Below are 25,792 nucleotides of genomic sequence, written 5' to 3'. Positions count from 1 at the left end.
TGTGATAATTTGCCAATGAAACACAGAGGTCTTGGATGGTTTGTACATTGTTTATTGCAGCTTTTACCCCTGCAGCCAGATTCTCCCAACTGCTATTTTGTTTTTTCAATGACGACTTCAGAAGGGATTTTGTAAATGAAAAAATACTCCAAACAAAACTGCTAGGGGGTGACTGGCTGTTAGCAGCTGATTTCTTGAAGAAGATAAGTTTATAAGTGACTGGAAAAAAGGCAGAAGGGCATCTGGTCACACACGTGTGGACACACCTTTGCACTGTTCCCTGGGTCTATTCCAGTGGTTGAAGATTGCAGTGACTCCATGTGCTGTGTGCCAAGCCTGTGGCTGAACTGAGCTTTGTCCTGCTGACAAAGAGTCCTTTGCTGTTAGAATTTAACTGAACTTCTGGATTAAATCGGAAAAAGGCAATTTCTGTGTTTAGACATCAGGATCGTACGGATGAGATTGGTCAGCCCGTACAGGTCGACACTAAGGATATCCAGTGGACTTTCCCTAAATGTGCACTTGACTAAAAGCGAAGGGAAAGCACCTCAACCCCAATCCAAGCGTGGCTTATTTGCTCTGAAAGTGACCCTCATTTCCTTTCCCATCCCACACCCAGGTTCCTGCCGGGGCTTCTCCCGGCGAGGCGGCCGCTCGGGCCTGGCTGCGGGGGATGGCGGCGGGGCCGAGGGGAGCGCGCACCGGCGGGCAGCGCTAGCGGAGCGGCATTGCTGTCGGACCACCGGGACACGCCAACCCCCCCCCGCTCGAGGAGGTGAGATAATAGCGAAAAGCTCAACAACCGAGAGGGCGACCCGAGGCCTGCCAGGACGGAACGTCTCTCCTCGGGCGGCCTCGCCGGGCCGCGGGAGCGACCGCAGCCAGCCGGGAGCAGGAGGAGGAGGAGCGGAGGGAGGAGGCAGCGCTGGCAGCCGGGCGGGGAGGGGGCATCGGCGCCGAGGAGGAGGAGGAGGACTAAGATGGCCACCAGCCGCCGCGGGGAGCGGCCCCGCTCCCTCCGCGGCCCCCTCGGCCCGGCCCGGCCTTGATGGGGCCGGGGCGACCCCGGCGCCCGGACGGAGCAGCAGCGGCGGCGGCGGCGCGTCCCGCCGGAGCCCGCCCGGGGGGGGCCGCGCTCCCTGCCCGGCCCGCACCGCCCGGCCGCGGCCGCGGCGCCGCGTAGCCCCCGCCGAGCCGAGCCGAGCGCTGCCCGAGGGAAGGAGCGGGGACAGCGAGCGAAGCAGAGCGAGGAGGAGCCGCCCGCCGCCCCCTCCCCGGGCCGGGCACAGCGGCACGGCCGGGACCCCGCGGTGAGTGCCCGCCGGCCCTGCCCGCCGCCCCCCGGGCCCGGCGCTTTGTTGCGCCGCCGGCAGCCCCGCGGCCCGGCCCGGGCGCAGGCCCCGCGCCCCGGGGATGAGGAGGGGGCGGCGGCGCAGGGCCGGGGGCGGCCCATCATTGTCACTGCTCCAGGCAGGGGAGCGGCGAGGAGGGGCCCGCGGGAAGCCCGGGGGTCGCGGTGGAGCCCCACGGGCGCTGGGCCGCCCCGGCCGCCTTTGTTGTGGCTGGGGCGGGCGGGGTTGCCGCGGAGGGGCCCCGCGGGGAGTGCGGGGGGTCACCCCTCGCCCCCGGGCATCGCGGCACTCAGCGGCTCCCAGGCCGGGGGTCGGGCCGGGTTTTCCCCCTTCGTTTTATTTTTATCTTTCATGTAGTCAGTTGTTTTGGCGGCAGCCTCGAGCTGTCGCCCCCGCGGTGCGGCAGGGACATGGAAGTTGTAGGAGCCGGCAGGTTTGTCCGCGGGGACAGCGAGGTTGCGGCTCCCGGGGGGATTTGCGGCGCTGCCGAGGGACCTGCTGCTTGTCCTCAGCGAGGTTTGTGCCCTGCGGTTCTGTGAGCTGATACACATACATGGAGAGGTTTGCGTAGAGGCCGGTCAGTATGCTGGGGGCTGAGAGCCCAGCGCGATGTTCACCTTGAAAGATTAGTACCATAATTTCTGGCTGTGCTTGCATTGCCCGCATAGGGAAAGACTTACAGTAGAAATAGTGCAGAGGACTAGATGTCTTTATTTTGACCTGTAGTTTCATGAATGATCTAACTGAAATTTCTCAGCTAACTGGAGTCCCTCGCAAGATTTCTGTGTAGACCTGCGAGTCCTGGCCTTATATTAATGATTGAATTTTGGTTTCTTGGCATTGTATGTTTGTGACAAGGTCTGCATGTGTCCATGTATTGAACAATGAAATTTTACTATAAAAACAAATGGTAGGTTTCCTGTTAAGGAAAACAAATTTTGCATGTTGTGGCAAACAGGAATTTTTTTTTATGTCAGAGCTGTGCTTGCCCCTGTGCCCAGTTATGGCTGTACAGCTGTGGGATGTTCCTGAGCTCACAGACTCCTATGAATTCAGTCAAGCTCTGCAGAGAGCTGGCTTGATTGCATCCTTGGCACATTTGGTGACAAGCTAGCAGTATGTTGAAGTAGGCTATGTGAACAAACTGTTCAGTTTGCATGAACTGGTGTTTTTGCAGTGTTTCACTCATCCTGTGCACTCTTAGTAGACTTGCAGCATTTGCAAATCTGAAAATTACCTGCTATGGGAACTGGTCAGTTGCAGTGAGGCAGCCAAATCCTTTTTTGTGCTTTTAGGTTATAGAGAAGCATATTTACAGTGTAGTGCTTGTTGAGTGTTAGAAACACATGTACATGTTAACGTGACATTGTGCCTTTGCTCCATGATCCTGGTCAAGAAGTGATGGCACTCTAAGTTTGGCTGCATGTTTGGACTATGAGTGTGTATATCCTCATTATGTGGTGTGGGTCTGTTGAGCTCCATTGGAGGCAGCTCTGGAATTCTCAACACTGTTGATAGCAAGCTGTTTCGGGTAGAAGAATCCCTCACATATTAGTGGTGGGGTAGACCAGAGGTTGGTGAATGGTGTTCTTCAGTTTGGTATGTGTTTGCTAGTAACTAACATGTTTGCTCTTCCAATTTGCTGGGCAGTTTTAGGCTGCCAGACTAGGAATAAAAAATGTAGTATGTTTGGGGTTATATGGTCATATTGCATCTCTTAGCCAGCTGATTATCTAATTGAAGCAAGTTAAGCACAGTGTTGCTGTGTTTTTTAATATCTTCAGCACCCATTTAAAAATGTATTACGACATTTCTGTATCAAGGTTTAAGTAGGGGCTGGTGTGTCTGGTCAATTGTTTATTTGCAGTTCAGTTCATCAGTATCAGCTGCCTGATAGTAGTGCTAAAATGTAGTACTATGGGAAAGGAACTAATTTCTTTAAAACAGTAACAGAAAGGTGCTAAATAACAAAATAATTGTAACTGTAACTATTTTCAACCTGGAAATAACAATTTTAGATCAGAAAGGCTATATTACCTTGTTTCCTCTTGCTACATGAGTTGTCTGAGAAGGTAAACCTACAGCCATCTGTGGGTATGAAAACCTTGGTGTTTAGCTCTGGTTTCCTGGAGCCCAAACTGTCACAAGTATGGAAGGCAAGACGGTCGTCAGGAAGTATTGACGTGTGTGGCTGTTAGAGGAATTCAGCAAGGCATTTCACATCCACCAGCCTTGTATTAACTATTCTGTAATTTCCTACAAGTGTGCAGTGGGATATTTTAGCATACAGAAAACTTCAGTGGTACTTTATGTGCAGGGAATGGGTCTGTGTGGGCAGATGTTCTGCTTGCCCTTTGAAACTCTCAGGACTGTCATGAGATTGTTTGGAAACTTGGCTGTTGGAACATGGTGTTTCACTTCCCAAATGTTGTTGTTAACTGTTTTGTGACATTGGGTTCTGGGGATTCAGTTGGGTTTCTGAAGATGTACTAAGCTGAAGAATGTGAAGAAAAGCCAGTAATTCCCTTTCTGTTGGGTAAATTGCCAAAGGACAAATCTCATGTTAATTAGCAGTTTCGTTCATGTTTGTAAGTGATTTTTAAGTTACTATTGCAAAATCGTGGAAATACTGTTTCAGCATTGGCCTTTGACTTGCAGGACTTCCTGCCATGAGGAAGTCTTGTGTCATTTGTCCAAAATAAACAGATTTTGAGAGGGCAGATAAAGTACACTGTGAGAACCATACATCTCAGTCACAATTTACCCCCTAGTGCTTGCTTGTTTTTCTGATAATTAGAACCATGGAAGTCTATTCTTATGGTATGTTACTAGAATGAAACTTGCATTTGGCAATGGGAAATAGAATTTTTTGTTGGTCCGTGTTACAATTTTTAGATATGTGTGTAGGGGGAAAACAAGTTACTTTTTCATGGCTTTAATACAGAAGCTTTTAACTTTACTGCTTTCCTTCTTGATTCTCTTTTGGTGATGATGCTGCTAATTGCAATAGTACGCTATTTAAAATGCTCAAGTTCTGGCAAATATTTAACAGTAGTAGTTTCTTTGAGGTGTTTGCAATGCTGATTGTTTTAAAAAGTACTTTTTTGTTACTTACCTGCCCCGAGTGACCTGGAGCTTGAGTTTTAACCATAAGTCTTTGTGCACCTCCAGTGTGGAAGGACCCCGGTGCACTGATGAAAGATTGTTACATCTCCTCGAACAGCTCACTTTAACTTTGTAATTTGATTTATAGTTGTCATCTTGTAACAAGCAGTTTCACTCTTATGTAGCTGGTCATCCTCTGTTGGAGACTTTACATCCCTCTGCTGAGCTGTTCACACCTTGTCCCGGCTGGGCAGGAGAGGACGGGGCATAATTAATGAAGGCCACATTTGTTTTAACCCGCTGCCCCACAAAGAGTGTAGAAAGTGTTGCCATATCCTGTATTCCTGTTTGTGCTCTCATTGCCAGAGCTGCTGATGTTGAGTACAAAATTCTGCTGGTGGCTTGTAACATTTTAACTGAGGTCTTTGGAGCAGCGCTGAGAAAAGCTCCTTGGCTCAGGAGAGAGCACTGCAAGGTTTGCAAAACTGAGTGTGCATTATTGGTATCCAGCCTTGAAAGCAGCTGTTTGGCAGCAACCCATGTTTGGTGATGCAAGGTTTGTCCCCTATTCTTTTGTGATATTACAGGTAAGTGTGTGCAGCACCTTCTTTTTATTTTTTTTTTCCTGACAGAGGTAGCACACAGTATTAAAGACTCTGTGTTTGAGTCACCTGTCAGATGATAGGGATGATTACTTAAGCAGAAGTTAAATAATTAAAGACCTGTAGCATAATTGTTGCATCTCTCACTCAATCTTTATGTTAATACTGTATCAGAGTTTAACAAGTGAAGAAAGAGTAGGAAATACTGTGTAAAACTCTTGGGTTAGCGTTAGGTAGCGTTTTCTGACTATGGCTTGTTTAAACCCTCCGTGTTGCTTTGATACAAAAGGAGTTTTTGTAAGGATGGTGCTAATTTGATTGTGCTAGACATGCTTATGAAGTGTTTAAATATGTAACCAAGGATTGAGTGAACTTGGCTTTTCTGCTTGCTCCTTAAGGAAGCTGAAGGTAGAGGGAGTTCTTGGTTATTCCCTATGCCCCTTCTTGCCCAGCAAAACATATCTCCTTTTTCATAAGGGTTAGTCAGAGAGTAGTTGCTCAGCTGAAATAGGGTTTATTTCACACACAGAGTGTCTTTTTCTTCCTCTTTCTCTCTAGAAGTTGATACAAGCAGGGACTTGGTGGCTGCTGGGAAGACCTGATAGCAACATCTTGGTGAAGAGGCCGTAGCTTTGCTCTTAGTGCTGATGTCCCTACTGGGGGAGCTGCCTCACATCTGCTTGGAGCTCTTGGCTGGTGCTGAGGCTTTCAAAACAGGTGCCAAGTGCAGTTTTGTCCAGTCCAAAGAAGGAAGAATAGGTCTTGTTCCTATTCTACTTGCTTTGCTCTACATGTGCAGGACATTTTTTTTCTTTCCTTTGAGTTTTTTGTCAGTAAAGATGACCTATATCCTTTGTTTTTTCCCATCAACAGCTCTAGGGCAAAATTTTCTGATTTTTGTTCTGTGTGGAAATATGCAATTGATGTAATTTTTCACAACTGTGCAGATGTTTTTGAAATTTTGAATACAGCAGGGAGTATTTTTGGCTTTTTTATGGTGTAAGGTTTTTATTTTTTTTCCTCTCCCTACCTGTTGAGCAAAGCTGTGATTATGGGAGTAAAACTGTCTGTATTGAGATTTGGGAAAATGAAAAGTTTGTTGTTTCTTTGGAATTGGATTATTCCAGTGAGAGCTATGTGTCATCTTTTGGGATCTTTCTCTTTTGAGGGAAGAAAATTTTGATTGCTTTGGTGGTTTTGGTGTTTCATCATTATCCTGTGATGGATTTCTGCCTGTCTTAACATGTGACCTCTCATGCTTCTGTCATACCATGGAATAGGAACAGATTTGCAGAACTTTCTGCAGCACATGTAACCAAATAGCTTCTGAAATTTCAAAAGCAATGGAACAGTCTTGTGCTAGGAAAGAGGGAATTGTGTGGGAGAAGCAAACAATAAGGGGTGTTGTTGAATGGTAGGAAAGCAGATAGCTTCACATTTTTGTGCAAATATTAAGAAATGCCAGAGAAAGATAAGATGGATGCATCTGGATTACAGGAGTCAGATATGCATTAATAGAATGTTTAGTTCTTGTGTCTTCACCAGTATTGTTATTTCCATGTCATGTGTTTTTATTACAATATGACAAGGAAAAAGCTTTGATCAAGTTGACTAACTTAGTGTACAGAGAATAATAAATTTGAAAACGCATGGAAGAAGTGGATTTTCCAGGTGGCTTGTTTTATTGCTTTCTCTCCTAGTCCAGAGAAATTTTATATTACACTGAAAGCATGTAACAGGTAAACTCCTACTTTATCAGGTTGAGTGGATATTTATTAGTTACATGAGTAATTCAAGCTTCTAAGACACCTACCTTAGAGAAATCAGACCCTTTTAGCTATAAAGCTGGTCCCTCTGTTGAATCATCCATTTTCTGACTAATGGCCATGCCAGCTTTGGTTTTGAATGTGCATTTGGAGCCTTGTAGTGAAGGGTTTCAGAGTAGAGGAGGAGTTACCAAAATTGATCTTTACATTAAAGCAGCCAGGTCAATAAGCAGTTGTGAAAAAAAGCCAAACCTTCAGACCTGACAACTTGATATGATGAGAAGGACACTTGGCTAGAAAGGGAAGATACTCCCACATGTTTCTTAGTTTTTTGGGGGAGTTCTTCATTTTTGGAATGGTGTTTCTTCAGTGAGAATGTGGATCAGAAGCTCTTGAGAGAAATGTAAATCTGCCTTTCTGTTTCACTGCAGATTTTGTCAAGAGTTATCACCAAGTGTTGGGTATTAGAGGGTAACACTACCTGGATTGTCTTGATGTTGTTTCTCAGTATCATTCTGCCAGGTGGAGTGTGGGTGCAAGTGAACCATGTTTTGTGTTCTTATATCACCAGAGGATTTATTATTTTCAGATGAAGACATGGTAAAAATCTCAGTGTGATTCAAAGTGGGATGATTTGATCTGTGTCAAGTAGTCGGTGATAGGATGTTGCTTCAGAAAGTAGAATGTGTTTGAATGCCATGGTGATAAGTAGAATTGCTTGTTAGCCCCAGTTCTTGCTGAGAATCAGTATCTCAGCTTACAGGTGGGCTGTAACAGGGAGAGGGGCTTCCTACAGCAGGGATGTCTTAAAGTTTGTGTTTGGTTACTTGGCGTTGTAAGCACTTCCTTTTTTATATAATTTGAGATTAGGGGAATAGAGAAAGAAATTGCAGGGCTGGGAAAATGCTTAGGGTATCCAGAAGATATGCTGCTTAAAGGGGAGAAAAAAATGGATACAGAGGGATAAAATATGACAAAATATCAACTTGGCTTGGTAACAAAATTTTTAAAGGACTTTTCAAGTGTTTGGATGATGGACAATCCCCAAACCAAGAAGGACTGTTCAGAATGCCTTAGGGAGGGTAAAGATCATTAAGAAGGTTAATCAGATGTAAGTGTGCTTGGCATAATCAGCCTCAGATTTTGTCTGGGGTTTGTTGGACTGGTGCCGAGTATTGGCCTTTGGGTTGTTCTTTGTAGGTGAGCTGTACTAGGGAAAACTTTTGTTTGTGATATGGAGACATCAGTGGCAGTACCAGTTCTAGTGGTTCCAGCAGCCAAACTATGCAGAGCAGGGGGAAGGTGTTGTGTGGAAATTATACTTAATTTTTGGGAAAAAAAAAAACCCCAACACAAAAAAAAAAGAACAAAACCAAAAAAAGACACACACACCCCCTCCAAGAAAATAAGAAAACAAAAACAGGGGGGAAAAAAAGGACCAAAGCAGTTTTCTGAAGGACAATCGAAGGAGTAATGGGAACCAGAAGATGGGAATTCACCACCTTTGCAGCATTCATAGTGCTATTGATGGCCTTAAGGTTTGGCTCTGTGGTTGTGTGCTTGCCAAGATCTGTTTACCTCTGATGGGGTTTTATGGAGGTCCTCGTGTCTTCATGTGAGAGCTGGGGACGAGGTCAAGGCCTTGCTTTGTGTTTGCATGAGGGCTCAGGGTACAGAATGTGTCACATGGCAGAGTGACAGGCAAAGCACGTAACGTTTCTTAATGTAAAAGCTGAACCTTTTGATATTCTCAGAATGGCTAACCTGAGAGTTGAAATGTCATGGTGTAGGCCCTCAATTGTAAGATTGACTCAAGTTGTGGCTTTTAAAGCATTAAAAGCACAAAAGAAATGCATTTTCTTTTTGATTTGGAGCATTGAGCATGTAGTTGTTCATTTTTCCCCACAAGTGTGGAATCTTCACATGGCAAAATGCTTGGAGATGAGGAGCCCTGGGTATTATAAGGTTGAGAAAGCAGGGTCAGAGCTGGTAATACTCAACTGGTTTCCTGTCTGATAAAGTGCTTGAAGAAGAATGAAATTAATTTTATTTGGGAGTTTCTTTTCACTTGCAGAAGAAAGGATGCCACTCTAAACAGGCAGAAGTAAACATTGTTTAGAAGCAGTCATGTGGAATAGGCATAGAAAGTTTTGGTATTGCATCACAAATTAAATGCTAATTCTTGAGTCAGTAGCAGTTGAGCAGTGAGCTACACTAGAAATGTAAAAACAAAGTCTCCGTGGATATGATCTAAGGGAATGCTAATTGGCTTGTTAATTAGGTTTGCAAAAGTTTCTTTTTCACAGTTCTGAGCAGCGAGGCTGAGCTAGTGAAGAATATTTAATTTAGTTTTGAGTGGGTCATGAAGTAACCAGGGAGTATCTCTTCAAGCTTTTCATGATTGGAGCATGTAAAGGCCAAGTAGCAACATGTCTTACTTTGAATGTAGTAATTTCTGGAGACAGAAATACTTTGCTTTAAATTTTTTACCAGGAACATAAACGTGTTCCCAGCAGTGTTGGATCAGGGTGGGGGGACATTGGAGGACACTACATAGGATGCATATGATACCAAAAGGCTTCCTTGGTGTCTCTTTGAAATCCCTTGCAGTTTCTCTGCTGTTGTTCCTGTACAGACAGGACTCTGGATGTGCTGTACGAGTAGCTGGATTCTTTTTGCTTCTTTACTTGTACAGTGTTGTGGTTTAAGCTCAGCCAACAACCAAGCCCCACAGAGCTGCTCACTTGGTCCCCTACCAGGAGGACTGGGGAGGAAAGTGGAAGGATAAAAGGCAGAAAGCTTGTGGGTTGAGACAAAGACAGTTTAACAGGGAGAGCAACAGCACAAGCAAAGCGAAACCAGGAACTAATTCACCAGTTCCCATGGGCAGGCAGGTGTGGAGCCACCTCCAGGAGAGCAGGGACCCATGAGGTGCAAAGCTTAGTTGGGAAGACAAGCAGCATCACTCTGCTTGTCCTTCCCTTCCTCCTTCTTCCCCCCACTTTATACACTGAGCTGGATGTCATATGGTGTGGAATATTCCTTTGGTCAGTTTGTGTAGCCTGTCCTGACTGTGTGTCCTCCCAACTTCCCAGTCTTCTCACCAGTGTGACAGTAAGCCCGGCTCAGCAATAACAAAACCATCTCTATATTACCAAGCCTGTGTTCAGCACAGACCCAAAATGCAGCCCCATACCAGCCACTGTGTAGAAAATTAACTCTGCCCCGGCCAAAATGAGCATAGAGGACAAGGGGGCATGGGCTTAAGCTCTGCCAGGGGAAATTTAAGTTGGATATCAGAAAAAAATTCTTTCCAGAGAGAGTAATCAGGCATTGGAATGGGCTGCCCGGAGAGGGGGTGGACTCACCATCCCTGGAGATTTTTAAACTGAGATTGGCCGTGGCACTGAGTGCCATGATCTGGTAAAGGGACTGGAGTTGGACCAAGAGTTAGACTTGATGATCTCGGAGGTCTTTTCCAACCCAATGGATTCTATGATCCTGTAAATCTATAGAGAGTTTCCTGGTGTGGTTTGGGACAGCCTACTCATCAGTTAAACCACCTAAACCTGTAACCTTTTTTATCTCAGTAAAGCACGTATGTATATATATATGTGCTTCAAATACACCTGATGGTGTGAACCTTTAGCTTTGTGTTTGATTGGGGTTTTTTCATGAAAGGAAGCAGCTGTGTGTACTGCAAACAGTATAGTTGAAAAAACCTTTTTGTCTAGCTTTGTGTCTTTAAAGGAGATCAGTATAGTTAATGTTTTTCTGAAGTAACTCATATTGAGTAGAGAATATACCAAGGTGAGGGTTTAGCTTCCTCTGGCACAGACAGAATAAATTTGAAAGGTGAAAATTCTCCTCCTCTTTGCTCTCTGTCCTCTTTGCAGAATGAAGTTCAACTTGCCTTTTGAGTCCCTAGACCTTCTTGTTGTCTGGTTTCATAGAATCACAGAATCATAGAATCCATTGGGTTGGAAAAGACCTCCGAGATCATCAAGTCCAACCCTTGGTCCAACTCCAGTCCCTTTACCAGATCATGGCACTCAGTGCCACATCCAATCTCAGATTAAAAACCTCCAGGGATGGTGAATCCACCCCCTCTCTGGGCAGCCCATTCCAATGCCTGATTACTCTCTCTGAAAAGACTTTTTTTCTGCTCTCCAACTTCAATTTCCCCTGGCAGAGCTTGAGCCCGTGCCCCCTTGTCCTATTGCTGAGTGCCTGGGAGAAGAGACCAACCCCCACCTGGCTGGAACTTCCCTTCAGGTAGTTCTAGACAGTGATGAGGTCACCTCTGAGCCTCCTCTTCTCCAGGCTAAACAACCCCAGCTCCCTCAGCCTCTCCCCATAGGACTTGTGCTCCAGTCCCTTCACCAGCCTTGTTGCTCTTCTCTGGACCCGCTCCAGCCCCTCAAGATCTTTCCTGAACGGAGTGGCCCAGAACTGAACACAACACTCAAGGTGTGGCCTCACCACACAGAGTACAGGGGAAGGATAGTGTGGCTCACTGCGCTGCCTTTGAGTAGGAAAGTGGAGCACTTCAAACACTGCAGGATTGTAGTAAATTGAAATACATTTCTTGATTTTGGTTAAGTTCCTGGTAGTTCCATATTGTTCCCAGAGAAGATAACTAGCCTGTGAATCCATGTGATGGAGGGCCAAATGTTTTGTGTCCAGAAAACAGCAGTCTCTTTTGCTCTCTGTTGTTTGTAACAGGATAAAGGTTATTTATAAAAACTTCCTTGAAATACGGTGCTTTGTAACTATTTTTGTGAATAGTTAATACTGTTACACAGGATTCAGCTGTGGTTTGAGACTGTTCTGGTGTGTGTGTGTGTGTTTGTGAAGAGATAGGGAGGGATGGATTTTAGGTTTTTTACTTTCACATTCTGCCTCTGCAGACTTGTCCTTACCAGTGTGCTTAAAGATGCATTAATTTCTCTAATGCTCTGAGAAAGGCTCTCCAGCATCTTTCCATTATATATCAGGAACATGTTGAGGGGTTTATTCTGGCATTAATGATGGGGCAGAACTTGGGTTGAACAGACTCACCACTGCTGTCTTGGAAGACTCAGCACTATTGTGCGATGTGAGGGACTCCTCTTAAAGGTTAAGTTCACGAGGACAGTTTAAACACAACAGAGAAATTTTGGTTGGGAGGGACATCTGATCATGAGTGAAGCAGGACATTTACTGGGGTGTTGTAGTTGGGAGCATGAACTTTAGAGACCTTTTTGGAGGAAGAGATAAGGGTGTGGGATGAAGTTTTGTCTCCTTCAAGCAGCAAATGAAAACATGTGAATCTTTAAGATAATTTTTAATTTGATGGGCTATGAAAGTAGTGGATGTTTTATTGTGGTCTTTTTCAATGTTGGACTTATAACGAGTCTGTTGCTTAGATTTATTCTGTGTTGCTCTTGGAGTGGAGGGCAGCTGTGATGTGTCAGCAGCCCAGAGGTACCAGCAGTGGAGAAGTTAGCACAGCATGTGGAAGGCTCTTCCCTCTGCTGAGGAGAAAGCAAAGTGCTTTTGTGAATTTAAACAAATTAATTATAAACAATAAGTGTCTTCTGGCCCTTTTACTTTGCTTAGGGTGTTTGTTCAAGGAAACGACCTATGGTTAATCAAGGGGAGAGGGACAGGAGCTCTATCAGGAACACCCTGACTTGACTGAAAGTTTGGTATTAACTTGGGACATGGCAAGAACATTGGTCAGAAGTCATACTTTCTGTTAAAGCATTAATTAGTGTTTGGGAAAAAAGTCTCTGAACAACCCAGGGTTTTAAAAGAAATGCATTGTTTGGGATTAGTGAATGGTCTTGATATTTAAAGAAGAAAAGTAGGTGCACAGTACTGTGTTTCCTTGTTAGCATAGGAAGACTTCTTGGGTAGTTTTCAGGAAGATGCTTTTTCTACATGAATGGAAAATGGAGGTTTTTATGAAGACTTTTTTATGTTATTTTCTCATTAATATGAGTATTGTTGCTATTTATGCTGGCAAGAGGTATTTGTCTGCAGATACATGGAATTTTATAGAATTCTTTTCCTGTTTTTGTAATGACTACTTATATGGCCACATCCAGTTTGCTAGTTAACAAGCAAAAATCTGCCAATAAAATAAAAAAATAAAAAAGGCAACATAGATCCCCTTCCCTCCTCCCCTGGTTTCTTCACTAACAACATTTAAGTAAGATAAGAAAAAAAATAGTCTGGTGAAGAAAACATGAGGATTTTGTTTTGACCAGTTTACTGTGACTCTGAGTGTTGAAATAAAAAATAAGTTTTTCTCTTGTACTCCAGTTCCCTCATCAGATAATTTTAGAATAATGCTGAGACTGAGCTGTGTGGAGTTTATGTGCATGTATGTATTATGTTAATGATATTTCTTATTTCTCTCTGACAAAAAGAAAGTGGTGTTCTTGCCCTCCATTTCTGTTTCTCATTGCTATGCTTAAGCATTTTGATGTAAGCAAGCTGCTCACTTTTCATTATTCCATTTATAATGAGAACTCCTAAGACCTCACACAAGTGTGTTAAACAGGGCTGGGAGGAAGGTGGCAAAACTTCATCATGAGCTGATGGCTTGTACTAAAGACAGAGTCCTGTCTCAACATTTATACCTCTTAATGGGTTACTCTTATATTTCTGATGTTTGTTTTGCAGTATCCTGTTGATTCATCTTGAAGAATAGCTAGCCAGTCTAAATTATTTTTTTTAATAAAAAGTCACAGAAAAGGAGGAGGAGAGAAAGAGGAAAGGATCAAGAACATGGATGTTCCAGAGCAGTATCTGAAAAACGTGTATACTGGAGCAGTGTCATTACAGTGCCTGACATCTTTTCACTCCATGGGGTGTCTTTCTTTAGTTAAAAACAACTGCCTTTTAAAGAATCTGGTACTTCAGTGGTGATCTTTGGATGGTTGTGACTTGTTTTTACAGTAAGAAATGATTGTCCACAAAAGCAGTGTTGCACTGGTTGCAACATCTTCTATTTGAATGGAGGTGTCTCCTAAAAGGATGTCCTGTGTAATTAATGCCTCTGAGGTAGGGGAAAATCTTGCATGGTTAGTAATCTGTTCTCTTGGCCAATTATCACTCTCCTAAGAGGTTTTTATTCTCATATTGAAAGTGAGTTTGCTCATCTTCCTATTGCAATGCTGCTGCCTGCTTGGTCAAAGAGCTGTGTGCTGTGTAAATAGGATCTGCATGCAGAGAAGATGACCCAGTCTCTTTCTAACTTTCTCTTGACCTTCAATAATAAATTAAGCTTTGAGTGAAAAATAAAATAAATTTAAGTATTTGGTAGTCATTATTTGTATTCTGGTTGCCCTCTGCAGCTATAAGAGGAATGACCTCTAGATGTCTCAGGCTTGTCTGTTGACATCCTGGTATAAGGAGTGTTGTGTTCAGTTCTGGGCCCCTCAGTTCAGGAAAGATGTTGAGGTGCTGGAGCGGGTCCAGAGAAGAGCTACAAGGCTGGTCAAAGGACTGGAGCACAAGTCCTATGGGGAGAGGCTGAGGGAGCTGGAGTTGTTTAGCCTGGAGAAGAGGAGGCTCAGAGGTGACCTCATCACTGTCTAGAACTACCTGAAGGGAAGTTCTAGCCAGGTGGGGGTTGGTCTCTTCTCCCAGGCACTCAGCAATAGGACAAGGGGGCACAGGCTCAAGCTCTGCCAGGGGAAATTGGAGAGTAGAAAAAAATTCTTTTCAGAGAGAGTAATCAGGCATTGGAATGGGCTGCCCAGAGAGGGGGTGGATTCCCCATCCCTGGAGGTTTTTAATCTGAGATTGGCTGTGGCACTGAGTACCATGATCTGGTAAAGGGACTGGAGTTGGACCAAGGGCTGGACTTGATGATCTCAGAGGTCTTTTCCAACCCAATCGATTCTATGATTCTATTTGTTGCCTGCTTTGAAACCTTCTCCTCCTTCCCCAGTTTGAGGATGCCTTCTGCTGCTTCCAAGGGTCATGTCATTCCTGTTGCCATGGACTTTCTGGTTGTCATTTTGGGCTTTGTGCTCTGTGGACTCGGATCCCTTCTTTGCACTCTGGTTCCTGGTGTGTAGCCCTGCATTTCACTGCACTAAATGGACGTTGTTGGAGGGTGCCCTGACTGCAAGGAGATCCAAATAATTGTGTCAGAAATTACCACATATCCCCTCAGTGTGTTCATTCAGGTGCATGAATTATTGCCTCTGTTAATATATTTGTTGTATTAGCTCGTGTACCTTTAATGTGATTAAAGTGAGGTTGTTGAGCTGAAGGTATCCGTTTAACGACACTGAGCAGCTCATGGCAGCTTTGGTAGTAAGGGAATATATTCATGTGAGGATACCCTGTTTATCTCAAAATGATCAATTTAATAATGTGGGTGAGAGAGCAAATACAGACATCTTTGAGGAAGATGTTCAATTCAGTCTCAAAATGGTTGAAATTTCATTACTCAACCCAATAGGCAAGGCCTTGGAGGGAGTTGCTTCTTTGAGTCTGTTTATTTGTTTTGTAGGGTTTTGTTGTTGTTTTGGTGTGTGGGTTTTTTGTGATCCTGTGTTTTGGTTGGGTTTTTTTTGTTATTTACCCCCAATAGTTTAAGCATGTCAGATGATTTCAGAACATGACGTCCTCCCAATACTACACCAGTTTGTTTCTTTTTGGCTTCCAGCATACAGGTTGTGTTGTCAACAGGGCAGGGAGATGGAGACAAAGCAGTGCCATTTGTGCCACAGTAGCTCTTGGAAGACAGTTTCTCTTCTGAACTTTTTAGAGAAGTTATCTCAATAGATCTGCAAGCCTAAGAAAATTTGGTTGCAGTCATCATGCAAAACTCTTTTTCTCATCATCTTTCAGTTTAGGAAATTGCATTAGTCTGTCTCACTTGGACATAGAGAGAAATTTGTCCCTGCTCTTTAATTGGAGGAAAAACCCTGGGGATTTGAGGAGAGAATATTTCTTTTCTGCCTCTGACACCACTTGCTCTTCAGTCACCCTGAGTTTTTATTTCTACTCTGTTTCCTTCCTTTCTTCATCTCACTGGAGTGGTGTGACCCCAGTTACCAATCCCTTTCGGGCACCTCCTGCTGGACGGTGGGAGTTCTTGGCAGGGAGGAGGTGCTGTCTGAATTACACTTCACATTATCAACATGGTTATAAGTTTTTCAGCTGCTTCCAGGCGTTGTGCAGACAAGTCTGGACAGGCAGACAGCAGGAATGTGTCAGCTTGCCACAAGTAAGAGAACCCAGGTTAGTGACCCATCTCTGTTTCACAGTTAGTGTTTCCCTTGCAGTGTTTGTTCTTGTTAAGTCTGGCAAGCTCCAGTGAGTGCTTTAAATGAAACAAATGTAGCAATTTTCTCTCCTATTTGTTTTTTTTTCTTTTAAAAAACACAACTGCTTAGGAGAGTGAACCAAAGAGTGTGTGTGCTGGTTTGTCAGAGCAGTGATTTATCCTTTCTGGTGGTCTGAGGGATTTTTTGAGTCTTTTTTTTGTGTGTGTGTCATAATCTCAATTCTATGCCCTTCCTGATATGCCGTTGTTGGAAAATTTTGTTGTGTGGACTTTCTACAGGTCTACTGCTGATCTTGTGTGCTGGGCTTCTGTTTAAAAGAACTGCTTTGGATTGATGCCAAAATACTGCTTGGAAAAGGATTGCTACAGAGCATTCCTCCAGAGTCCTCCTGGAAATGCGTCAGAGCAGGGGAGAAACCACAGGCAGCAGTACAGGGCTGATCCACTCAGACCATCCTCAGAACTCTCCCCTCCTCCTTGCCTTTTTATTGTTTTGGTTTTTAGTATGGAGATCTTATTATCCCTCATCCTCCCCAGTTGCTTCTAATAATTTCTATTCATCTACATCCAGGATATCATTGATGTTCTAAATATTATTGCCTTTTTTAGAAAAGCATTTGCTGTTATTTTTATTTTAGGATCTAAATGCACAGGTAATGTGGGATCAGCATAATTGTTTCTGATTAAGTGTCCAGATTGGCTCCCTTTTGTCCATAGAATTTTTGATTACTGAGTTGCCTTCAGTTTTATACAAGATATGTAAATCCTAATTTTGTATCTTTGTGTTCAGTTCACATTGATTGGGATGGTACACAGATGAAAGTTTTCTTTCTCTCTTTTGCTGGGCAGCAGAGTAGCTGTTGAGACTTGACAAGTTTAGGAAGTGGTATGTTCATGTTTGTGTTCTTTTCAGGCCAAAACACAGTAAACTGTGGGATTTCCTAGATTATGCTGTTGACAAAGCAGGCAAAAGCCTTTTAATGGTTTAAAGAAAAAAACAAATAACAATTATTTTCATTGCTTTATGCTATTGTCGCTTTCATTTTTTGACCTCTTCCCAAACTAAGCTTTGGGGCTATAAAGCAGGAATAGTCAGATTTGAACATCTGCATTTGAGCTTCTAGTGGTTTAAGTAAACAGATTTTCAGGACTTGTGTGTCCACAAGACTGTGGTCTGTTCCATTTTGCATCTCCTTCATGTCTTTTGGATGCATCTCCACGTTCCTTCCTGCATCCAGAATTTAGCTGCTCAATTTTTGAGTTTTGTCATTTTTTTCCAAGTCACTGATGGTTGCCTTTTTTCTTTCCTTCTTTCCTTCTGGTTTGTTCTTTTCTCTCTCCCCCGCCCCCCTTGAAGAAAGAGGTAAGATTTATTTAATGGGGAATACTTCTCAGGACTTAGAATGACTCTCAATTATATTTGTGAAGCCTAAATCCAAATTACCTGGATGGAAAAAGCTGAGTGTCTTAGGAGGGCTTTTTCAGTGTCTGAATTAGTTGTCTGCCCATTCTTCATTGAAAAAAAAAGTCATTATAGACTTGAAGTATTTGATATTGGATAGTGGATGCTTGAGTTAGAAGAAACTGCTCATCAGCTGAGCTGCACAGAGGGCAGAGTTCACCTCTCATAAGTGTGTGGTGCCAGCTGTCCAAAATCAAGACAGAGTGCAGAATGTCCTTAGAGCCTTGGGAGGAAATAATTGCCTTTTGCAGGTACTTAATTCCCATTACCTTAGATACTGGTTTGAAGCTCAAACTTTCAGAGAGCTGTTTAGTCAGAAGTTATCAGCTCTAGAGCAAGCCTAGACATCTAAGAAGTGAGTCCTTTGATTGTCTTTTATATGTGTAAATTTACTAATAAGACACATTTTAATGTAAATCATTTACCTGTGCATTAGACAGTGGGTAGCAGAGTAAGAAGCATTGGAATCTTAACTATGAGCTTTCTGACTTGCTTAGTTTTTAGCATTTAGGTATCTGTCTTGTAAGTAAATTTATTCCAGTGCCAGATTTTGTCTATTGGAGTCCTGGAACATTTTAGATTTATGGTTTTTCTCCTTCTGCCCCTTCCTTAGCACCAAAAGGAATGGGCAGGAGGGGCATTTTCAGATCTTGTCTTTTCCATAAAAAAGAGCATCACGTGCTTTACCCACAATAGCTGTTCCAGTTGCACTTGGATTAGTGTACAGGAGTGCCTGGATAGTTGGCTGGAGTTGCTTTGCTCTTTGAACAGGTAAAATGGCTCCCCTGAGTCCTGAACATGAGAATTGTTCAAAGCGTTTGCCAGAGAGCCGGGGGGAGTGAGGGCACTGCTGTTGAAGTTGGTGTAAGGGCCCTTGTTGCAGGGCACATCATTAATCAAAATTCTGAGTTGTTGCAGAAGCATTAGGAAAGGTAAGTGGCTTACTTAATTCAGAACTGAGACATTATAGATAAAGCTCTGCTGCTTTGTAGCATGTTCACAACAAGGGGCTTTAGGAATTGGATTATTGCAATCTACAGCAATCCCTAATATGAAAAAACAAAACAAAACAAAAAACCAACAGAAAGGTGGAGTTGGAATGGGCTGCTCTCCTGTTAAGGTGGCTGCTGATGAAATGCTGCTGTAACCTGGCAATGCTTCTGAAACTGTAGCTGGTCAGGACAGTCTGGTGCAGTGTAGTGAGGATGGTGTGGCAGAACAGCACCTGCATCGCTCTCCTGAGACAGGTTCGGGGCTGATGAGTTATTGCAGAGAGGGCTGGACCTTTCTCTAATTGCTGGTCCCTGAATATCTTGGATGTACAGAATCAGAGAGTGGCCCCCATATTCCTTGGTGCAGGCTGTCAGGGTGGCAGCTTCTCTCTTTCCTTTGGCTGGAGATGGTGCTGTTCTCATCTGTCTGCTCACCCAGGAGCTGACAAGCTGAGTGATGGCCAGGGTAGCACAGGTTTGGTGTCTCCCTCCCGAAACGGGTCTGTGCTTCCACTGCAAAACAGATCCTGGTATTTCCGCTGCTCTTCATGGGAAGCTTCGGATTCCTGCAATTGTTTTTGGAAGTGGTCTGTGCTGAGCACAAGGGGGAATGCTTTGAATTCTAGGGATGAGTAGAAGAGTGAATGTTTGTTCTGTCTTTGCACAGTGAATTTTGTAATGTTCTAGACACTGGCTAGAAAATAACGACAGGACAGAAGGTGTCAGAATGGCCATCTCAGTGTCATTATTATGGGGCTTTTTTATTTTTTTTCTGAAATGCCATGGGCCTCTGAGTTTTGCCTGAGTGGCTTTCAGGGATTGACATCAATGACATGCACCTCCACATCCAAAGAAATTCAGAATTATTGCTGCATCATGTCTTTGCTGACTCTGCAATGCAGTAGCATTGGGCTGTGAGCCCAAATGGTGAGAAGATATAAAACTTCTGACCCAGAGTTAAGAAGAACCAAATGGACAAGACTTACATCAGGAGAGAGATAATCACAGAGAAATGCAAATTTTAGATGTGGAGATAAAGCTTTTGTTCTTTTGGTCCAAGTGCTGGCAAACTAAAATTCAGCTGCCTCTGAATCTGGCTGCAGTATCTTTGTGGTCTGTCACGCCTGAATCCAACCTCACCTCCACTCTGTGCAGTGCCACAGCCTTCAGGTCTGCACAGTACATGGCCACTCAGGAAAACCTCCTTCCTGCTCACCCTTCAGTGATGGGTCATTCCATAGGTTAATTTGTTTTCATTCCTCTTAGGAATGTTATGCCAGTTCTGCTGTAAGTACCTGCAAAATATCCAATTATAGAATTAGAACTGTGTTAGTTTTTGGGATTCTTTTGTAGTTTATGATTTTGGTTCAAATGTCATGATAGCCACAGGAGTTGTAATGTTCTACAGCAACAAGAGAGGTCACATTTCATGCAACTTGGCCTCAGGGACATCTTTCTCCAGTGCAAACATGTCTCCTGAGAGCAGGGCTGGAAAAGCCAGGTGGTAAATTCTTGTGGCTTGGCACTGGTGTCAGGACATGTTGCTTTTAGGGAAATACAATGTTTTTAGTAAGAGTCAACGTTGAATTTGATGTGTAATGTTTCAGTAATCTAAGGTAAAAAGTAACATTTGAAACCACAGAGCTCCTTCTCTTTAGTAGGATTTAACATGTAGTATTTTGTTTATTAGATGCTACTCCCTAAGAGGAATTTTTTGTTGATTATTTGTTTTCTTTATGACGAGAAGGGCAGACATTGTATAACTTCTCAGGCAGCAGCGATTATGCAACTGATCCTGTTATTGTGGAGCCAAAGTCCTTCTAGTCCCCAAGCACCAGCTGCTGTTCTGATTGCTGCTTTTTTCCCTTTACTTTCTTCCTCCCTGCCCCCCTGGTTTGTTTGTGAACAAATAATTTTCTTTCCCATGTTGCTGTTTCCTTCTCTTTCCAACAGCCAAAGAGACAGTAGGTCATGTGGGTTTTTATTCTTCAATTTGGTGTGCTGCAAAATCCAGCTGCCCTTGTATGTCATGGGCAGTATTAACTGTACAGAGAAGTAGAATTGCTGGATACTTTATGGGAATATAACACAAGGCATTTGCTTGAATCTGAATGAAATACTGCAAATAACCTTTGCTCTGAAGCAAAGGTCGAAAGTTAAAGTTCATGTTCTCATGATATTAGAAACATGTAAATAACTGGTGTTTGTTTGGTTTGGTTTGGTTTGGTTTTTTTTTCCTTCCTTCAAAGGGTGGGCTGGAGAAAAATTTGAATTCTCCTCCCTGGCCTTGCCCTGGGATCATGAAATAAAATATAGCACTCCTGTGTATACGATGAGGTAGTTGTAAATCTCATGCTTTTAGAGCCAAGTGATCTCACTGCAGTATAATAATAAAGGCAGTCAATATATTGTAAAAGTGCTTGCCCTATTCACACTTCATTTTCAGTTCACAGTTTTATGCTGTGTTGGCTTCCTGTGAGCTTAAGTGACCAAGGCAGGCTGTTTTGATCCATGATAAACATTTGGAAACCTGCCTGTACAGTCCTGTGTGATGGGACAGGAGATGACAGACTTGTAGTCTACATTGCTGTGTTCTTCCTGCTTGCAGTTGAACTGAGTGCACCATGTACAAGTCCCAGTAGAGGAGAAATAATAGTTGATCTGTGATCCCACGCTGTTTGCTGCACTGCTTGTGTTTCATGTCAAATGGGATCTGCATCAGTCATAAATAGGCTCTAGTGCTTAGTGTCCTATATCAGGAAATAAATTGGGGTTAAGGGTTTAAGGTCCTGATTTAGTTTGTAAGTCTTCTGCTAAAGAAGTTACAGGGAATATGGAGGATGCATTTTCTTGCTCACAGTCTGTACTGTAGATCAGGTACTTGGGAAAATTCTTGCCAGAGAGAGTAATCAGGCATTGGAATGGGCTGCCCAGAGAGGTGGTGGATTCCCCATCCCTGGAGGTTTTTAAACACAGATTGGCCGTGGCACTGAGTGCCATGATCTGGTAAAGGGACTGGAGTTGGCCCAAGGGTTGGACTTGATGATCTCAGAGGTCTTTTCCAACCCAATCAATTCTATGACTCTATGGTGCTGTCATTTGTATGAAAATGTGGTCTGGTTTTTCTGAGCTATTTTTGTTGAAATTTCTTTTCCTTCAGTGACAATATGCCTCAGTTTTTGACAGACCAGACATACAGAAGATGTTCTCTGTTGCAACCAGAAGACCGGATGCACAGCATGTGTACTTCAGTCGTGTCTACTCATACCTCTGCCCTCCAAGATCCTCATACAGGGACATTGAGTTCTGTTTAGATGTTGTTGTGCTGTAGCCATGTTATCACTGAGTTATTTGATTGTTTCCATTGTTAGTGAGGATTCTATGAGAATTCTTACCTCAGCCCTGCAGAGCTGGCACTACAAATGCAGTTGTACTTTATCAGAACACCCTGGTACTGGGGGAGCTCAGAAAGTAATGATGGGAAGGTTTGCAAAAAATGTTCTGGAAAAATACACCAGAACAAAAATAAAGACTGGATGTCATGGCTGTGTCTTTGTCAGCACGGTGGTGGGAGTGCCCTGGCCTAACACAGAGTTCACAAAGGAATGCTTGGGTAAGGCCCAGAACTTCACTGGAAATTTTGAAATTGCTCTTCATACCTTCTTAGTGTGATATTCTGTGGTCCTAATCCCAACATGTTTCTGGAGTTTTTGTGTTTTGCCTCCATGTCTCTGTTTTATGTATGTGTTTTTTTCCAGTTGATTTATCCTGATTTTAAGTGTTGTGATCCTCCAGAAGCATTTAATCACTTTTTAGCAGTTCCAATGAATACCTGCATAAATTAGTGTGTGACTGACTACTGGTTGTAGTGGTGTGTTTGGCAAGGTCAGGTAGAGTCTGGTAACATGAAAGACTTTTTTTCTTACTATTGTTTTCCAAAATAGTCAGAGTTTAAGTTAGAAGTCTTAAGAACTGAACAATTTAGGAAGAAGACGCTACCTTGGGGAAAAGGTTACTTTTTTTTCCCACTTTTAAAATCTGGTGGTTTCCTTTCCAAGTCACAGAAGCTTAAATCTCCCCTCAGTGCACTGTTGAGTTTGGTTATTGAAGAGTTTATTTTCTATTGAAAGCACTGGAAAATGATAATTCTGTGTGTGCTTCTATTGAATTGCAGGTGAGTGTCGATACCAGTGGTGTTTGGAGCACACTGGAAATGAACAGCAGCTCAAGTTTAGTAATATTCTTGAAGAATTTCAGTCTGTGCTCTCTCCTGTGAAGTGCTGATTGGATTTTCTAATTAACTGCTAAGGGCTTATTCGTGTAATGTTAATTCTTCTAAAAGAGAGTTCAAAGTAACCCCTCCATTGCATCTTTCCTCTTACAGGAGGTAAATTTCAGTTGTGTTACCTGGTAAGAAGAGGCTTGAGAAGACTTTTGATCAAGAGTGGCACTTGATCACTTTATTTAGAGTCTGTTTACACTTCAAATATTGATCAGGAAGAGAGCTGAGGTGGCAACTTCTCATTGCAGAGACAGCAAAATTATTATTGCCTAAGTCGGTCCCTTTAAAGACACTAATTCCAACTTGATATCTCCTGACAGATGTGGGTTGCGTATGAAAATTTGTGTTGTTTGGAAGTTGAAAAGCACGAGGGTCTAAGATTTTACCTTGGTTAAGCTTTTTTTTTTTAAAAAAGTGAAGTCCCTATAAGTTAGGAAGGTGATGACAGCGCTAAGCCTGATGACTTGTGCCATACAAGACAAGCATTAATGTTGTTTCCTGGTTCTGTGATACTTGAGCTCTGTTTGAATAAATCCGTGTGTGAATGTGATTGTTCTGGTACCTTACAGTGCTCCTGTCAGAGCAAACCAAAATATTCTGATTGTGTCATGAGAAGCCAGATTTGTTTAAAATAATACCATGTGAACTTTGGTTTTTATTTAATGATTTAACAAGCCAAATGTGAAATCTCTTTACAAAAATTGTAGGAATCCACAGTCAACAAATTATGATTAACTGGTCTCTTTAATGGTATTTTTCAAAGTAACTGTAAGGACACTTCCTTTCCCTTGGAAAAATAAATAAACAACAGTTTAAATGGTGCTAACAGCTTTTACACCTTACCAGTTTTTAACTTCCTTTTTAATTCATATTCACTTATTTCTTATGCTGTGGAATGGTAATGGAACTCTATGGTATTGGGCCGTGTGTTTATTTTTCTCCATTATGAACATATTTTTTGTTAATACTTTGGTTATGGCACAAACCATTTTAGCCTGTCATGTTTTTCTGGTTTACTCTGACAATTCTAGTGCAGAATTTTCAAATAGTTTCACCTTTGCAATAGGAAAACATAATTGTGACCAACTTAAACTGCGTTTCATGTGAGTAGTAGGATTTTTTCATTTGGTCAATCCTGTGAGTGGGTAGTAGAGAAAGAACTTGTGGAGGAATGGTATTGTTGTGGCTCACATACACAGGAAGAATAAGTTCTTCCATTATATTTGCAGCAAATTGAGTAAGAATGTGTTAAGGGCGACAAGGAAGGATCGAGACTTAGCATCAGGTAGCTGTTATATTCCTTGTCCTAAATATTGTCCCTTTGCCCTCCCTCAGCAAAAAAACCCAAACCAAACACACTCCCTCCCCAAAAACCCCTGAGACAAAAATCCAGAAACTTAAATATGGAAACATAAGAGTCATGCATGCACAAACTCATTAACTGTGAATCTGTTGGAATTATTTACTAATGAAGATATGATTCTGTGCCTGTGTAAGAGGGAGAGCTGTGTAACTGTGGGAAATGAGATAAAATTCTGATCTGTTGGTGCTTCTCTTCGTGGTTGGCCATGCAGACCACTCAAATAAGGAGGTAACTGGATGACTGAAGAGACATCGTAATTTCACATCCACAAGTGACATTTCCTTAAGTCACTCACTGTCTTTAACCTTTTTTCCTTTGTGTATTAAAATTTACCCATTGGAAGTTGTTTGGTTCTTAAATTTGCATCCATTTGTTTTTACAGATCTTTGAACATTCCCCCTGTGCAGACATCAAGTCTGAAGCCTTAGTAGGACACTTTTTGTGCAGAGCACATGCTTGGACAGAAAGAAAGCACAGAAAACTGAATCAGTTTTCTGCATTCTCACACTTTCAAGTTTTTAGGATTGCTAGGCAATACATCATTGGACTGTTAATTGGAGGATAAAAATGGGTATTACCGAGTGATTGGAATCTGATTTAAGTTAATGATGCTCAGGAGTGTGTATTATGAGATATCTTTGGCCTGTGATCTCTCTCTCTCAGATGTACCATCTCAGGAAAAATGAATGAATGAACTGAGGAATGAAGGGATTGTCTAGGGAGACACTTTTGAGAAACAGACTAACGTGTTTCAAGAGCTGAGTGCTGCTTTCTGAAAGAAGAGAAAGACGTACATGGTCATAATTTTTGCAGATGATTTTAAGAGTGACTCCATTCGACACTTTTTCTCTTTTTTCTTTTTTTTTTTTTTTTTAGTAGGACTTTTTTCACTTTGGTTCAAGAGAAAAGAAAAATCAATTAGTTTATTAAGTGCAGTGATGAGCCCCATGGGGAGGGGTGTGCGAGGGGTCTGTCCAACTTGGGGGTCACTAAATGAAAAGATGAGTTTTGATTTTGGGCACTCTGGTTTCACGTTGCAGACTGAAGCAGTTGTTTGGATCTTCAATATCACTTTAGTCTGCTGGTGTTCATTGGAAATTTGAAAAAAAATTATTTCTAACACTTGTATTAGCTGGTCAAAACAGAAAGAGTTTGACTGAAAATGAGATCCCTCTCAGATGCCAAGAAGGCAGAAGCCAAAGCTGTGAGGACTTTGCAGGCAGCCTGCAGAACAAGCTCTCCCAAGAACAGAATGAATAATCTTGGACAGTGTTCAGGTCTATCTTCTGTCAGGATCATGGTAATGGTTCTGTGGGTAGCTACTGGAATAAGGCATTGTCTCATTTACCGTCAGATGCTGGTAAACTGTGCAGTAAAAAGGCATTTACGAAAATTGTTGTCTTAATGTTCCTTTCCTAACATGACTTGTTACTTCATTTAAGTTTGAAATTAGTTGGATTTGGTGAGAGCTGTCTGAATATATACTAGTCTTGCAAACCCACAGAATACAAAAAACTGGCTACATATGGGAATACAGGGAGCTGAGTAAAAAGACTCTTCTGAGAGATGAGAA

The 25,792-nt window shown here is 42.7% G+C and overlaps 1 protein-coding gene across 6 annotated transcripts in view; it reads left to right on the top strand.

The window, feature by feature from the left end:
• The first annotated feature begins 935 nt into the window (after positions 1-935).
• The window catches only part of WDFY3 (WD repeat and FYVE domain containing 3), a 173,113-nt gene continuing 148,256 nt past the window's right edge, over positions 936-25,792 (top strand). For all 6 annotated transcript variants that reach the window (XM_071555657.1, XM_071555655.1, XM_071555658.1 and 3 more), the window contains exon 1: positions 936-1,310. The gene's annotated coding sequence lies outside the window, so the exon portion shown is untranslated. The remainder of the gene's footprint in view (positions 1,311-25,792) is intronic.

Source organism: Pithys albifrons, chromosome 5 (assembly GCF_047495875.1).
Source record: "Pithys albifrons albifrons isolate INPA30051 chromosome 5, PitAlb_v1, whole genome shotgun sequence".
In the NCBI taxonomy this organism is placed as follows: domain Eukaryota; kingdom Metazoa; phylum Chordata; class Aves; order Passeriformes; family Thamnophilidae; genus Pithys; species Pithys albifrons.
The sequence above is the reverse complement of the archived record's forward strand: the minus strand, read 5'-3'. Positions and strand labels throughout refer to the sequence as shown.